The sequence below is a fragment of the Tachysurus fulvidraco genome, chromosome 24, assembly GCF_022655615.1.
Source record: "Tachysurus fulvidraco isolate hzauxx_2018 chromosome 24, HZAU_PFXX_2.0, whole genome shotgun sequence".
Classification (NCBI taxonomy): Eukaryota; Metazoa; Chordata; class Actinopteri; order Siluriformes; family Bagridae; genus Tachysurus; species Tachysurus fulvidraco.
In genome coordinates, this window is record NC_062541.1 from 39,813 (window position 1) to 55,753 (window position 15,941).

Here is a 15,941-nt window from a genome sequence, read left to right on the forward strand (position 1 = left end):
TTTTTCAAGTGGTATGCGACGGTGTCTGACAAAGTTTTTGATTTCAAGAAAGAGATGACTGAATACTGTGTAAATGACGTAGACATTTTGAGAAAAGGTTGTATAGCTTTCAGAAATGAAATTCAAAAAAGTACAACGGTGGATCCTTTTAATTCCGTTATGATAGCTTCCGTTTGTCTTAAAATATTTAGAACAATGTTTCTCGAAAAAAACATTCTCGCCATTCCACCTCTCGATAATTACATCAACAGACAGAAATCTTACTCAACACCTGCCATTCAGTGGCTCGAATACATTTCCGCCACACATAACCTACCTATTCAACATGCTCTGAATGAAGGTGAAGTCAGGTTCGGTTCATATTTCGTTGACGGATATTGTGAAGTGGGTCAGACGCGTAAGGCTTTTGAGTTTCTCGGTTGTTTTTATCACGGCTGTGAAAAGTGCTTTCCCTGATCAGCACCGCATCCTCTTAACCGCAAAGTTAGCTTTGGTGATGTCAGGGTTAAGTCGTTGGAAAAGATAAAGTATTTGCAAAACACACACAATTTGCATGTCACAATGCTCTGGGAGCACGAGTGGTGTGAAATGAAGGAAAACGACGTGAGAGTGATAAACTTTCTAAAAGAGTTTGACTTTCCCAAACGTTTAATCCCTTTACGGCGGTCGAACAAACGCTTTGCAGTTACACTATGTAGCACAACCCGGTGAGAGAATAGATAATTACGATTTCACGTCGCTTTATCCGTATGTAAACAAGTCAAAAACATACCCTTTCGGTCACCCCACAATCATTTTTCGTGACTTTGAACCTCTGGATAATTATTTCGGAATAGTTCGAGCAAAAGTGTTACCGCCTAGAGGTCTGTGGTCCCCAGTTCTTCCGTACCATGTAAATAAAAAACTCCTTTTCCCTCTGTGCAGAACATGCAGCGAGCAACAACTAAAACATTGTGATCATTCAGACCAGGCACAAGCTCTAACGGGTACGTGGGCCTCCGTCGAGTTAGCGAAAGCCGTGGAGAAAGGTTACCAAATATTAAAACTGTTTGAAGTCTGGCATTTTCCTGAAAGATCCAAAAACCTGTTTACAGACTACATTAAAATGTTTCTCAAGACAAAGCAGGAAAGTTCAGGGTATCCATCCTGGGTAGTCGATGAATCCACAAAACGTGAATACATTAAAAATTACGAGTGTAATGAGGGAATTGAATTGCAAGAAAATATCATTAACGTAAATCCTGCCAAACGGTCTGTGGCTAAACTAGCGTTGAATTCATTGTGGGGCAAGATGTGCCAAAGACCGGACAGATCAAACACAATTCTGATCAGAGATCCTGCAGAATTTTTAAACTTAATATTCTCAGGTATCTACAACGTTAGTCACTTCTCTTTTTTGTCTGATGAGGTTGCTCTTGTGCAGTGGCGATATGATGGTTAAACTGGGGAATGCTAATGTGTTCATAGGTATTTTCACCACTGCGTATGCTAGACTTGAACTGTACAATCTGATGGATCGTTTGTACACCGACACCGACAGCGTCATTTTTAAAAGTAAAGAATGGGATTGGATGCCGCCTTTGAGCGATTATTTGGGGGGTCTTACCAGCGAACTAGACGACGGTGATCAAATAGTAGAGTTTGTAAGTGCAGGTCCTAAAACCTATGGTTACAAAACTAAAAAAGGAAAAACGACAATGAAAGCTAAGGGATTTACTCAAAATTACAACAATTCCAAAGTTATCAATTTGAAATCATTGACAGATCTCGTTATCGATCAAGTGAAATTCCCTGATAAACCCTGTCAACTTATAACGTCGCACAATCAAATCACTCGAGATAAAAAGGGGTTTCATTTGAGAAACCAGACGCAAGTAAAATGATTCAGGGTTGTGTATGAAAAACGTGTGTTATTTCCTGATTTCACAACTCTCCCTTACGGGTATTGAAACCAAATTTTTTTTTCTTTTCTTTTCTTTTTGTATATATGAATGTATGAATGTCTGTATGTTGTTCATTTGATGTCTGTATGCCGTACAGTTGTGAGCACTTGTCAAGGACAAATATGAATGTGACTTCTTTCAACACGAGGCTGCAACTGCCCTTTTCATGTATTGTATGTGGACCTAGTAATAGTGGGAAATATTATTTTATCAAAATGCTGCTGGAAAATTGTAAAGAGGTATTGTCCAAACTTCCTGAAAATATTGTATGGATTTATTCATGTTGGCAACCTTTGTACGATGATTTGATGACCAAAATAAACATCAATTTTATTCAAGGAATCCCTGATTCTTTGTGTGATGACGAACTGTTTCCTCCCAGCAAAACAAATTTGGTGATAATAGATGACTTGATGGAATCTGCGAGTAAAAACGAGGAGGTGGAAAAAGCTTTTACTAAATACACGCATCACAGAAATCTGAGTGTCATATCTGGTTCAGAATTTGTTTTTTCAAGGCAAGTCTAGTAGAACAATCAATTTGAACACCAATTACATGGTTCTTTTTAAAAACCCTAGAGATAAATTACAGATCAGTGTGCTAGCTCAACAAATGTATCCGAGTAACAAGAAATATTTTTTAGAAAGTTTTCAAGACGCCACCACCAGACCGTACGGTTATTTATTTGTTGACCTAAAATCAAATACTCCAGAAGATTTCAGACTCCGATCAGGTTTGTTACCGCAAGAAAAATCAGTTGTGTATGTCCCGAAGAAGAAGAAAAAGTTTTACTGAAAACAATGTCTATACGCTTGACAAAAACACTTCCGTTGTTGAAAGCGTTACACGAGGCTCCACGCCGGAAAAGAAAAGTTATATTGCGCGTCGCACCTACAGAACTCATTCTTAGCATATGTGAATTAGCTTTAAACGTGCTCAGAGGTACCATCCCTCTAACAGCGAAGCAGTACAGACAATTAAAAAAGCAGAAAAAAATGGATAAAACTTTTCGCGGATAAAAGAGCAACTGTAGAAAAGAAAAGGAAAGTAATTAACCAAACCGGAGGTTTTCTTTTACCACTACTCAGCGTTGCTGTCCTGTTTATAAGCAGCTTGATAGCATCCCGTAACAGTTAACATGGAGACAGCTGAGAAAATGTATTTAGTCCCTCAACATCAACTTGACAAGTTTAGAAATACCGCGACAGAAAAAGAGTTTAAGAAACACAGTTGAAAACAACTTGGACAAGGCAATGCGTCAAATTTTGTCAAGGACGGACCTGAATGAATACGAGAAGGTAAAACTCTACACATCGGTCTTGCAAAAGTTTTTAAACTTGGTTAAACTGGGTGATCAGGAATCAGCTCAACTGACTCTAAGCCTACCAAAAATGCCAGAAAGCAAAACAGAAGCAACTGCGACCGAAGTTTCACAACCCCGCGTTGATGAGATCACACATGAGGTGCTTGCTAACGTTTCAGCGAGGTGTAAAAGAAATGCCTCGTACATTATGGAAAAACTTTTAAAATCAGGCGATGCTGCTTCGTGGAATGACGAGGGTGAATTTATTTTTAACGGGAACACGATCAAAGGATCTCACATATACCTTAATAAATAGGTTACAGTGAGTCCAAAATGCAGCTGCCAGAGTTCTCACTAGGACAAGAAAGTATGACTATATAACCCCAATTTTATCATCTCTACACTGGCAACCTGTTAAGTTTAGAATTGACTACAAACTGCTGCTACTTACGTACAAGGCTCTTAATGGTTTAGCTCCCACGTATCTAACTAGTCTTCTAACACGTTACAATCCTTCACGCTCTCTGACATCACAAAACTCAGGACTTCTGCTAGTTCCCAGAATATCTAAGTCTACTAAAGGTGGTAGAGCGTTTTCTTATTTAGCTCCCAAACTTTGGAATAGTCTTCCTGATAGTGTTCGGGGCGCAGACACACTTTCCCAGTTTAAATGTAGATTAAAAACTCATCTCTTTAGTCAGGCGTACACATAATACATCCCATAATATCATGCACCAGTACATCAGACCAGCACATTTTTATGAACAGCAGATATGTTAATCCCTTTCCACTGCTTCTCTTTGTACCTATCCCGAGGCATCCAGACATTGCACCAGCTCCCAACATCCTCTGTGGGACGAAGCCTTTGGACGTCCACTGAGCCGAGGCCGACTCTAAGAATCCTGAGACATCTCCAGTTAGATTCTGTGGTACTGAGGAGATCAGAAGTAACATTTAACTGACTGTATATTACAATCACACTCCCAGTGTCACCCATATGAGGATGGGTTCCCCCTTGAGTCCGGTTCCTCTCAAGGTTTCTTCCTTTACCAATTTAAGGGAGTTTTTCCTTGCCACTGCTGCCTGAGTAACCTCAGACTTGTTCATAGGGGAATAAATACATACACATTGTGAACTATATACAACTAATAATAATCTAGAATTTTTAATTCTGTTAATTCTTATTTTATTATTCGTTAATTCCTTTATCATTAATTATGTTTACCTTCTGCTCTGTGTTTATGTTCTGTAAAGCTGCTTTGAGACAATGTCTATTGTAAAAAGCGCTATACAAATAAACTTGAATTGAATTGAAACTCTCTCTAAGGGATATTTAGCTGTGGCAGAAAGCAACGCATGCGCATGTCCGAGTTTCACTGACGGTGATGAAGAAACTTTTCACGAAAAGAGATGCATTGAGTATTTTCAGAGTGAAATTGTTGTTGCCTTCCTCCATTAAGCAAAATTCATCTTTACTTCGAACCATTTTAACCCTCAAATCGACACCGTTCAGTAAAAGTTTATCTTGAAAAAATATATCTGTGTGAATGTGACCAATGAGGTCAAAAGTGTCGCTTTCAGCACTAAACTGAGACCTGTGTTTAAGACCTTCATTGCGACCTGCAGGGTCAGTGAAATCCATATGTCTCGCTGTGTCTTTGTATAATAATCCTGCACAAAATTGTGTTTCCAAGGTGTCCTTTCCATAGTTAAGGAGACATTCAAAAATTGCTCGGTACGGATATATATTGCTGGATTGAGAAATAAGGCGGTCACCCAGCATTATATCAACTTGTGAAAAAAGAGAAGCTATAGGATAGTTAACAACCCCCACCTTTGCGTCGTCAGCTATATTGGTGCCATCAGCGTTCACGATTTTACAGGCAACATGAATAAATGTATTGTTCAAATCCAGGTAATCTTCACCATTTCCAGCCACGAAGAACTCCAGAGGACCGTTGTCTGTCAGAGCAGAAAGCGGGGGTATTTCGATATAGGTGTACTTTTCAATACTCGTCTCTGTATAAGGTAGTGAAAATATCCAATTCGGACTTTGTGCACTCCGCGGATAGTCCGTGTAAGAGAGCCATGATTTTAGAAAATGTTCAACATTTTCAAATCAATGGGTTTGGCAAATTTAGTTGTATATTGAGATATTTTGTTATTAGGGTAAATGTCCTTCGACGCGTTGCTCGGAAGAGTCACATAGAATCCACACTCGTCCATGGTTATCAATTATAGTTAATCGGTATGATCGTGATGAGTCTTTTTAAACACTAAAGTTCAATGTTTACTACATCTTCAGCAGGCACCCAGGAATTAAATTTTTCAGGCCAGCCCAACCATTTTCATTGAATCTTTTCAGACAGGATTTTCTCTATTTTGAACGATCTGTCATTACCTATTATGATTTTTTGTAACTCAGGTCCGTAAAACGTTCCCTCAATTTTTTCACCATCATAGTCTCGTAATTTATATACAGGGGGGTCTCTAGGGATCCGCTCGGAAATTGAAAAATATTCATCTGTAAAATTTTGCTCGTATCCTTTTTCAAACTGTCCTTTCGAACAGGCTTTTCTAACAACGTCACCGGTTTTAAACTTGAATTTTATTTTCTTGGGTTTTAATGACTGTAACCCATAAAGAGTTTTAAATACTGTGAAAGAATTGGTTTCGGTGACCTCAGCAGGTTTCATTTTGATGCTGGAATGACTGTTGTGGTTATAAGCATGAACCATTTCCTGCACCCTGTCCGTGTATTTTCGCGTGTTAAACGCTGTAAAATATCTCCACATCTTGGTCTTTAGTGTTTTGTTGAACCTTTCACATACTGCAGCTTTCTGACCGGTGCCCGTGGCAAATGTATAATGTTGTGTTTTTTCATTAAGTTTTTAAAGGTTTTGTTAAAAAATTCTTTCCCTTGATCAGTTTGTAATTTTTTTGGGACTCTACCTTCCCTTTAGTCACTTCACCGCCGGTCTTGTTTCGTAACATGGGCACCGAAGCGTACTTAGATAAAATATCTATGCACGTTATCAAAAATTTTGCATCATTACTTTCCGCCAAATTGCTCATGTCGACTAAATCAGCTTGCCATTGTTCATCTATGTTTTTCACAAAAACCTTGTTTCTTTTAAACTTTGTAGACACCGGTTTATGAAGAGTGTATGCATCTTGCTCAGCTAACCAGTTTTTTATCTCGTCATCATTAATTCTTTGACCGAGTTTCTCAAATATAGCCCTTTGCAAACTCTCAACACCTCCATACGAGCCGGGGTCAGACGGCGTGTAATACACATTCTTCAACAGCCGCTCATTTATTTTGAAGTATCAGAATGCCAATGATCAAAACAACGAATAGTTTTAGGATTTTATTTTAAAAAGACATCACGTGACTAGTGTTACAATTTTTATTTATTTATTTATTTATTTCCGCATCAAAATCAACCGTGTAATATTTTAGTAATATCAACAATCTTTTCTGAGCAGTTTTTTTTAAAAAGAAAACAAAACAAAAAAAAAACACACGTCAGATACATAGGCTAAGATACATAATACTTGATTAGTTTACATTTTCTGCATCAAAATCAACCGTGTAATATTTTAGTAATATCAACATTCTCTTCTGAGCAGTTTTTTTTTTTTTAAAAAAGAAAAAAAACAAACAACAAAACACACACACGTCAGATATATGGGGTAAGATACATAATACGATGTTCATGAGTTTTTCTAGTGGATAAACACATTCTTTATAACAAGGAAGAGGATTAGAGTAGAGGCGAACTCAGACTTCAGATCTTTCTCGGAGACAGAATAGACGTGGCGCTCTTTGAATTCTCCCATGTGTGTGACGGTTCGGGCGGCTCCAGAGCTGAGTGAAAGTCCCAGTAATCCACAACGTCTTCATACACTTTGTCGCTGCAAATTTCTATGGTTTTGCCTTTAGCTTCACTTAAAACACTTTTGATGCTAGGCTCATCCCGCCAGTCACATATGATAGCTTCAGCGATGCCTAGAATTTTTTCCAGGGATGGGGTGTGTTTTATTCCACACAATTTCAGAGCCTTTACCAGAGTGTATTTCAGCCAAGGTTTAAACAATTTTTTCAGCAATCTGAAGGCATTCATGTGCAGATAGTAGGCTTCAGGCTCAAACAAACAAGCGTGTTGGAGTTGACTCGGGTGATCTATGGCACATCCATGACAGTTCTCTCTCAAATCTTCATAAATAATCCGGTCCAAAAGCGTAGCCATGACACCTAAACGCTAAAGCGGCGGTGGAAAGACAGCCGTCGGTTTCATCACCATTTAAATGCTGAAAGGTCAGATTTCTATTTCCGAGTGATTCACCTGTATTTTCTTCGTCTTTAGAACTGGAACGCGTCTCATCATCATCTTTATCCAAGGTTGCGAGCGAGTTGTAAAAGTAAGGTAAGATTTCCTGAGACATTTTCATTCGTCGTTGTTCAAACAGCTGATACATCGTACACAAATGCAGTCGTTTTTAAAACACTTTTTTAGCGGGGCGTGATGTGGGTGGTACAGGTACCGGAAGAAGGTGGAGGGAAGGGGAAGGAGGAAGGGGTGGGGAAGGCGGAGTCACTCCTCATCAAAGTTTAATTGTACTCTTACCCCATCATCGACTTCAGCTTTTTTCCGGAATAAATAATCGATTTGATTAAAGTAGCATTGTAGATCGTGCCAGCTGATTGGATCAAACCTCACTTCGTATTTCTCTTTTTAGCAGACATGAAGGCACCGAAAATCATTGTTGATACATACAGTGATAGTTCATCCTTTGAAAGATTTCTTGCTTCAATGCAGTATATTTGGTGATGAGTTAAACAGTCGCGCCACCATTTATGCTCGTAGACCTCTGTTGAAAAATCCTCTCGAACAATGTAGTCAAAATCCTTACACCATTTATGAAATGTGCTCCATTCACTCCGATCAAAAGTTACACCCTCGGTAGCTTTGCTCCAGTGTTTGTGATCAGGTACAGACAACTTGAAAAGCGTTACGTTGTTTGATTCAGCATTAAAGTGAAAGCTGGCTGTACATCCGTTTGACAATCGCCCAATACTCACTACATTCACGCTCTAAAATCTCTGCAAAACTTGACTCAGTATGTTTTCGCATTTGTGCGCGTCTTTCTTCTCACGCGCGTTTGGTCAGTATGCGCGTGCGTGACGTTATAGATAGCACTTTCCTCTGAGGGGTCATAAATCCCCATTTAAAAAAAAACAACAACAAAACATAGGCCCTTGTTTTAATTACTTGTCACCTGTCTATGGGAACCAAGCACGATGGTGTTAAAACAATATGAAAAGAGAGGGGGTGGTGGTGGGATGTAAAGTGGGTCTCTTTAACTCCTTGGAGTCAAGACATACATCTACCACACCAGAAGGTATAACCTTTGACCTTTAATAATTTCATATCACTAATGACAGCCGTCATACCAGCTTCATATTAGCTCCATTCTTCAAAGACAGGTGAGCTTCAGTTCCTGCACTTTAAGTGAAATCAGTTTCACCAACCTTTTGACACTTCTTTTCATCTAAAAATAGCAAAATGTGTCATCTTTCTAGAAACAAATTGAGAGCTCATTCTTTGGTAAACAGACTTCGGTGCTTGTGGTCATTGTCTTGGTGTATGAGCCATATTTTTCTTGAGATTCAGTTCATGGACAGATGTCTTGCCATATACATTCAGAGTTTACTGGCATATTTCTGAATACGTTGTTCCATCAATTATGGGAAGCTGTCCTAGCCCAGATGCAGCAATGCATTCCCAAAGCATGATACTACCAGCAACATGTTTCAGCCACAGTGTAAGGGTCTTAACATAAGCCACGTAAAAGAGGCCTTCGGTGGATTAGAAGTTCCCCTGTATTCCTTCCTGACCCATCAGACATGTCTTGCATATGTTGCTTTTAGATTGATCTTAGCTGGTTGAACACTTCTAGGAATGTACCAATGGAGACCCAATTGTCATATAATTGACTGAAATCAGAAACTCAGATTTGACCTTGATTTTTTGTGTGCATGCTAAAAAATTCAGAGTTCCATTTTCACTTTTGCAAGATATCTCTCGATGTAGTAGGCAGAGATATGTATTTGTACTTGTCCAAAGTCAAACAATTAAAGGACTTTTTTTTTTTTACAGTAGCTTCTCATGATGTAACATGTAATATTAATCAGAGCAGAATGGAACCTATGTGCAAAAAATGTGAAAATGAATGTTAATTAATTCATTCTTTTTTTTTTAATATTCAGAGTTATGCAGTGAATGATTTCTGGAGTAAATGGTTTTAATTGTGCTATATCCCGTTAATTAATTGAATACATTTTTTAGCTTGCTAACTAAAGACTTGGCTATTGATTTCTTCTTGTGTAGTTTTATCTTTGAAAGTGTGATCTCTAGAATGCTAAAACAATTCTTTTATCTTTCCCCACAGAAGGGCAGGATTGCAGTTAAGGTCCCCTTTGGTGTAAGAGCACACTAGTTTACTCCGGTTACATTAGTACAAGAAAAGATAACAAAAATGCAGCAAGCCTTCATAAGTCCAGGAACAGCAAGGGTACTGAAGAGTCAATCATCAAAAATTGAAGCATTTCATTAGTTTATTTGAAGTCCCCTCACCAATATCTAGTAATTGTAAACAAAGAGTTATGGCAAAGTACAATGATAAAGATGAAGTAACTTTTTTTTTTTATTATGCAGTTTTAAGTAACATCAAAAGACAACAGGTCGGCTCTCCATCTGTGCAGATGCGCACCTCCGGTAAATATAATTCTCATACACATACATATAATACAATACCTAATGTAAATACTTATAAATTGTATTTGTAGATAAGAAGAACTTGTCATTGTCTTCTCAAAATAGAAGCTGAGATACAAAAGGAGAATTTGGAGATGGATGGGAGTGAAGGTGAAGGACAAGGTAGAGAAGCAAAGACAATGTGGAGTGGAGTAACGGTGAAGGACAAGAAATAAAAGAGATCCAAAAGGAGCCTTTGGAGGAGATGAGTGGCTTCAAAGGACGGAAAATTTGGGGTGGGGGAGAAAAGGCAAGGGGGGAAGCAATGAATGGGGGAGGGGGAGTAGGCAATGAATGGGGGAGGACAGGTGTTGTAAATAGTTTGTTAAATTGTTTACATCTTTTTTTAAAAAAAGGAAAAATGTTATGTGGCTTACTAATGTTATGTTTTGTTTAATAAAAATTCATGTTGAAAAAAATGAGTTTGTGATTTACTGATGTTGGTATAAAGGTATTGTACAATTAATGTTTCCATATTTCTAATGTTGAATGGGCAGAAGAGTTAATATAATGTTCACTGATTTAAGATGAAGGTTTGTATAAGACTAATCAAAACCAGTTTTTTCAAGGCTTTGTTATATTTTGAGTATAAGGTTGATGGTGGTTCAGTAATTACAGATCTTCACTCTCCAATGGAACACCAAAAGGTTTTGAGTCGTCTCTGTGGTTGGGTCACTTGTATGTGGCTTCAGTACAAATGTTTTGAAGAGAATGATCAAATACTCCCACCAGCTTTGCTGGAAATTATTGATATTGATTTTAATGCTTACAAAATTAATTCCCTTAATGCTTAGAAATTGTCTAAAATAGTCTTGGAGTAGATGGAGCTCATTGATTAATCTATGTGCAGATTTTGGTAGTCTTGGATCCTGTTCAGGCTCCTTATTTTAACACTCTACTGAGGTTCATGTAATAAAACATGTCAATACAGTCTCATGCAAGAGGAAAGATGCTTTGTTAAGAACTAAATGCCTGTCATTAAACTCCTATATCAGTATTTATGTACACACAAAAACATTCACATCTTTATTGTAAAAAATAAAAAGGTAGATGCAATGTGACAAAAGGTGTTTGGTAGGAAAAGGGTACTACTCCATAGACTACTGAAGTTTACTCAGTCCCACTTCTCTAGACTTTGCAGTCGCAAAGTTATCAGGCTGAGATAAATTGGCATCAGGCCTATTTTGCGAGCAGATTACTGAGGCCTGTTCAGCCGACGAGGGGCGTATTGACTTGCGGCCACATTGCTTTATAGCTAAGGTCTGACTGAGGACTATGACCCACGATTTTCCTTTCTCACACAACAGCAATGAGACCAACATCTCAATATATAAATGTTTTAAAGACCCAATTTCTAGCTTTAAGTGTCTTAATTCTGAAACCCTGCCAGTTGAGCTAGAGAAAGGTTTTACCGTAACTCCAGGGGCCCAAGCCTAATGTTGCTCAATTCGCCATAATATTATCAAGGGGTGGTCCCCCAAATGGCCTTAAAAGTAGCCCCAAATGTGTAGTAGGTCTTTGATACCAACTTCTCAAAGATCAGACTCTTGCCTAAATATTTTTTGTTCCTAAAACATAAATCACAAGATTATTTAATTCAAGGGAAATATAGAAAATAATTTGCCTTTTACTCACACAATACATGCCAACATAGCTCAAATTGTAAACATCAATTAAATTCATTTCAATTCAAATTTATTTGTATAGCACTTTTTTTTTTTTTACAATTTACATTGTCTCAAAGCAGCTTTACAAAACAAACATTGCACAAAAGGTTATTATAAGAATAATGAAAAGACTAACATAATACAAAATTCAAGATTATTCATAGATATATTTAAATGTTTGTATTTATCCCCAATGAGCAAGTCTGAGGTAACAATGTAACATTACATCAGGTGCCTGAAAAGTTTGTTTACACTTGTTTCCTTAATTACTAGATGTAGTTAAATCTTGAAAGAAAAAAACAAAGGGAAATCCATGAACATGACATCAGAAGCCTAATTAGGAGACATACGACAAGCTAAAGCCAAACATAATAGCCTTGTTAACTAAGGTTAGGCACTGAAATAGCAGGAATTGGTTCAGTGCCATTTTGGAAGGAGAAGGTGTTAGAGCTCAGATAAGAACCCAAAATAATTACATGTACTGATATCTTGTGTAAATAGTGTGTGCATGTGTCACTAACAACTGCAAATATTCACTTTTATGCAGCTTGTTTGTAGAACTTTTGGGGAGTGACAGTTTAGTGATATGATTAGTTTCCAGCACTTGTAAGAGATAAAGCAGACCATATATGCAGGTTCCTGCATACATATGCGTGTATTATCAAATATGCGCAATCATGCCGTTTTCACACATTCACCGCGTGGCTTTAGCACCATTTTAGCGCCATTAACACAATGACACCCAACAATAATAGTTACATAATAAATCCGATTCTTTTGTTACCAAAATTTCACATTCACCAATGTAAATTTTCTGGAAAAAACCCTGTTTCATATCATTTAAAAAAGAAATGGAACTTCATGTTGATTCTATAAGACTGTCTCTAAAGCAAAAGGCACTGAAAACTTAATATAGTACAGATTTTCAGTTTTGTTGTAAATTCCTCCAAGCATTCTTTGTATCTGTATTGATATTGTCTAGTTTGTAAACTGATGTCTGTTGTTAATTCAATAAATAAATAAAAAAACAATGACACCCATTAACTGCTCATTAATGAGTTTCTATTTAGTCCACGTGCACGCATGCATGTGTGTCATTAACACTGCGTTTAATGCATTAAATATTCCCCACGCTCGTTGCAGACAGTCTCACGTCTTAACAGCTGTTGTCATCATGAGTCCGTTTCCAGTGTACAGTATAAAACAAGCTGTACACAATGAACTCTTAGAATTAGTATCAAATGTATTAAAGACCAAAGTAAAACATGTTCATTTGATGCAGTAAAATGTTTATTATTTTTTGTGAATACATTAAGTAAAAATATTTTTGCTTCCAATGACAGACAATGGATGTAGCTAAAGCCAGCGAGATCAGAACAGCAGCAGGCTGCTTTCTCCAAGTCCCGAAGGCAAGTCAATACCACAGATGGACACGTGTCCCATTTGTGGTCAAATGTATGCTGCTATTACCCTGCACCTAGGGGTCACGAATAGAACCGAACTGGATCTTTTGAGAGAACTTGCTCACCGAAGGTAAGCATCCTTATCTAGGCTTATGCCTGTCTTTGATGAACATACTCTAATTTACTTTTATTTTCTTAAATTTCTACTTGATGATAAATTGACAATTTTCACTTCTACAGCTTTACTGCCAATTTGGACTGCCCTGTCCGTTTGTGTAATGCTAAACACATAACCAGACTAGACAAGCACCTGCAAAATATCCACAAACTTGAGGTATGTTTTTGAATTTAGTCCCTGTGTGTGTTTGTGTGTTGGTGAAGTAAATCTAGATATAACATCACCATTACAGATTCCTATGTCCAGCTCTGGATTTTTTTATACTTAAAGGAGGGCTTATATGTAGAAGTTTGGATGTTAGTCATGCATTGGTCCGAGGACTTGGTTAACTTCCAGTTTCTATCAAAGAATACTTTGGGGCATAGCTTTGGTGAATACAGTGCTAAAAGCCCTCCAGATTTTTACAGTAAAGGGATATAAATGGTGAACATGGCATGTTATGTACATGTTCATTATATGCATTGGTGTCTTTCTGATTTCTTTTGAAGACTGGTGGTGCTTTGTGTCATTTTCATGGTCTATGATGCCACTGTGTTTATTTCTTTGGTCTTGTTATCAGCATAAAGTCAGAAATGCTGTTTATTTAAGTGTCTGTAAAATGTGTAATATGATTAAACATTGGTAATATTGGGATACATTTTAACAGACTAATGCTTAACTAAAAAAAATTCCATTTACATTTTTTAGAAACCTGTTGTTGCACTTACATGCAGAAGGCTAAGGATAGGTTCATTACAAGAGAACTGGGACCCCTGAGGGCTTCAAAACCGACACCACCAATTGTCTCACATCTTGATGAGATGGATGATGTAGCAATTGAAGAGGGAATCAGGAGGGAGATTGAGGCAAGTTCACAAGCTGCTTCCACTGAAGCCTTCTTTGCCACTTGTTTGACTATTGTGAGTAGTTCTCCAGATGCCAGTCAAACTCCCAGTGAGCACACAAATCCAAATGTGCATTCTATTTCAGACTCTGGTAGTGAGGCTCACAGTGACCATGCCACCCTAAACATGCCTTCTACCTCACACTCTGCAGTAGAGACTCCCTGTGCACATTCTACTCCAAATACGCATCCTCCTCCTCACTCTGCTAGTGAAGCTCACAGTGAGCATTCCATCTCAGATATGCCTTCTCCCTCTGGAAGCAAACCTAACCAATTGGCTAGGATCCAAAGAAAACATTCTCTGTTGGGGACACCTTCACCTGGCTGCAGGAACTGCCATCTTTTGTTTGCTGAACTTAAAGTAGTCAAGCAGCTGCTGCAGTGTGAAGTTGAAAGAAACCATGAGCTCAAGCATCTACATGCTTCAGCAAACGTGAGTATTAGGGGTGGGAGAAAAAAAATCGATTCACCAAACTATTGCGATTCTTTTTAAAACGATTTTGAGATCGATTTGTTTGGCTCAGAATCAATATATATTTAATTTTTTTACTTTTGCAGAGAGGTGGCGGGAAGACGTTATCGATTTTATTCCAACAGAGGGCGAAACGTATTTTGTTGTTGTCTGTATTAGACGACGTCGTATCCATTTAAAGCTGGCACGAGAAAGCTAAACAATGGCAGAGGCAGGGGAGCAAACCTCTTTGAGAATTGTTTCTGCACCTTCACGTTTTAAATCACAAGTGTGGAAACACTTTGGATTTTACACACTGGCAGGAAGAGCTGCGCTGGACATGACTAAAATGGTATGCAAACTCTGCCATACAGTGATAGCGAATTTGATAGCGAATTTCAGGCTGAACACCAAACAACCTGCAGCATCTCAACAAACTCTGGATGTGACTGAGTAAATTACCATGCACTTCAGAGAAGGCAAAACGCATCACAGAGTCGATTGCTCTTTTTATCTGCAAAGACATTCGACCTTATAGCGTTGTGGAAAATGTAGGTTTTCGAAATATGACCCATACTTTGGAGCGGAGGTACGTTATTCCATCGAGGAAGCTTTTCGCAGACACAGTCGTGCCTAAAATCTATGACGAGGCTGTGTCAGAAGTAAAAAAACGTTTAAGCAAAGCTCAAAGAGTTGCATCGTGAGCTACAGAGTCCTATGTAACCCTGACAGCCCATAAATAAATAAATCTTTATATAAATCTATTTCAATTTTAAAAAAATTGTTCCGGAGCTTTATTTGTTATTTATTGGAACAGTTTAACAGCACTTATTTTATTTCAGAGAGTATTGTTTTTTAGTTATTTTGTTGCACATTTAAATATTATATTCAAGTTTTTGGTACTTGAAAGTTTTATGGTTCAAGGTTCTTTATGCACTATGTATGTATATGCTACTGAAATAAAAATTCACAAAGATGTGATGCATTGTTTGTTAATACAACTCATACAGTCTATTTAAGGGTATGATCAAGTATTTGCCATTGTCTAATCTTTATTAAGCAATCAAAAATCACAATTTAAACAATGAATCGCAATAGCTACAGAATCGCAATATGTATTGAATCGGCACAAAAGTATCGGGATAGTATTGAATCGCCAGATTAGTAAATCGTCCCAGCCCTACTGAGTATGGTATCTTTGGGTCCTCTCAGTAAGACTAGTTGAAGAGTTTAGGGGCCATGTACAAGGTGTGAATCCAAGCAGGAAAAAACAAGAAAATGCCAAGCAGTGA